We start from the raw sequence: 2,545 nt of genomic DNA, 5'->3' as shown, positions 1-2,545 counted from the left end.
AGCTCTCCCCTTCTTTGGTAGTTCCTACACCTAGGTCTATGGGCTCTTGCCACTCTGCTGGCTGTAGTCCCACGATCTCCTGGACATCTGCTTCTGTAACTAGGTATGGAAACTTGTGCCATATCTTCTTTGGGTCTCGCCTTACATGGATTGAAACATTATGAAAATTAGCCTTAAATTCTGCAAAGGCCCACAATTGCTCGAACAAGGTTGGAGATAACCTTGGCCTCTGATTGATTATTGTGTAGAGGTCCATCTCAACCAAAATCTAGAAATTTTTTTACTCTGTAATCCTCTCTAGATCCTCTCTCCCAGAGTGAAGTGAACTTCGCTACCTTTTGGTAACTCCTTATCCTACGGAAGAAACTGAATATCCTCTAGAAGTCACCATGAAACTAGTAAAATTAACAATAGGGGCAAGGCATAGTGAAATGCCTTGCTATCCTCCTCCACTTTGCGGAATTTTTCTAAGAATTCCTTGGAGAGGTACTATGCCCAATTTTACTGCACGCCTTTTGCACATTGTGCCACCAAGAAAACAACAAGCGCTAGAACTTTGTTCGACAACATTTCCTCATAATCTTCCCAGCTAAAATCTGAGTGGTGAACTGCATCGCTTAGTCTGAAATAAAGCAGATAGAGTATTCACGTGACTTCTTCACCAACCCAAATTTGGTGTTCATCTTATCTGCTAGTTCCTTTTCTTTGATTTATCCTCCAAACTCCTTGGCAGGGTCTGCCCCTTTATAGGAAAACTTAGTAATCCTATGGATAAGCATATCAATGATGGGGATGGGTTTGCCTAACCACAAACACCCATCATGCACCAACGCAAGCAGCTGGTGCACATAGACAGTGTTGATAATTGACTAATGGAAGTGTGGCACACACAACATATTCAACAATCTGGCCTACTCGACACCTCTCACCCATTTCATTAGATCCATTCTTGTGACCCCTGTCTCTTCATAGTAAATTCGGGTCATGTACTTATTTTTGGCTAAATGTGGTAATTTCTTGTGGTCTGTGAGATCCCAATCCTCCAATTTTAACACCGGGATACGCCCTAAGAGTGTGCCTTTAAATACTACTTCCTGTGGTAACAACAGCGTATAAATCATAAATTTGCTGGAATCTGGGTCCTTGGTTACCTTTTTCTTCCCTTCTGTAAAGGGATAAATGCCAGGAGCATAGTAATAGGCTTAGTCCCCTCAATATCTAACTCCTAAACTCAATCATGGATTTCCTCCTCATCCAAATCTAATGGGACAAAAGGCTGCTTAGCTTTGTCCATTTTCCCCTTCTATCGCACCTCCTCGATGTTCTTCCTTAGTGAGTGCGTTATTGGTAATACTTGGGGCCTCTTTTGCTTCTCCTTAGTAGCAAATTGCTTTGGCCTAGGCGACCTAGGTGCCATAGGCACAAATGGCATAAATTCCATGCTCACAATTTCTAGGGCTAGAGCGTTAGAGACAACGGCTTCAAAACTGGCATCTATTGAGGTAATTCTATCTAAGAAGGCCTTGCAGAATGTTTCAGATAGGTTACCTAGCCCTGGATACTTAAACATATCCTCTAATCTTCTTGATTCATAAAGCAAAAGAAATAGAGCATAGTGTTGGCATTATGATACAAGTGTTGTCCTTGATGGAAACTCACATAGATGACAAATCATAGTGTAGCAAGTTAGTAGCAAAGAATTGATTATCAGACTACAAAGAATGAAGAAAGAAAATTATACACGCAGATTCACTATATACAAAGGCGCGTATACACGCGGGATTTCTGATCAAAAGTCGTGTATGTGTATGCACGCACTTTCATGAACGGAAAAGCGAGTACATGTGGGAACGCTTATTTGGGTCTGTTGTATTTAGACCTATGGTTTTGGACCTTGGTATTGCGTCCGAAGTGTTGAACCCAGGTATTGGGTCCCTAGTATTGGTTCTAAATGGTTTTGGACCATGGTATTGAGTAAGGCCTAAGACTATAAAAGGAGAAGAATATCATTAGGCAAAGGCATTCAAAAAAAAAAGTCTTGAATATCTGATGATGTATGAGATCTACTATGCATGTTATGGGTTCATGATGCTTTGCTTGATATGAGCTAAGGAGGAATCTCAGCAGTTGATGGAGAACAAGATCTAAGGATATATTGGGATCAAATGGTTTGGAATGAATCATCTCTATATGGTTTGATCATGCTTGTTCTAGATTTGTATACTAACGCATGTAATGTTCTGATCTGGGTATAACTTAAGATTGAAATAGCTACAAAACATGAATGAATATTTACAGATGTATACGCTTGTTGACTTTGATAAAAGCGTGTATGTATGTAGGTTAGATAAATCTAAGTAGCATATACAATATGAACTATGATGTTTGAAGTTACAGGTGGTTCTGGTTGTTGATGCAAAGTTTGAGTTTTGGTGACTTTTTACTGGTGTTAGTATTCTGCATATTCAGTTTGGTTGATTGTGTTTAGCTTTTGGTGTTGATGGATGAGATCTATAATGGATCAAGATCATAATGACTTATCTTT

This window comes from Pinus tabuliformis, chromosome 9 (genome assembly GCF_031772625.1).
Source record: "Pinus tabuliformis cultivar Carrire ecotype Pingquan chromosome 9, CPIR1, whole genome shotgun sequence".
NCBI lineage: Eukaryota > Viridiplantae > Streptophyta > Pinopsida > Pinales > Pinaceae > Pinus > Pinus tabuliformis.
Note: the sequence above shows the minus strand (reverse complement) of the source record.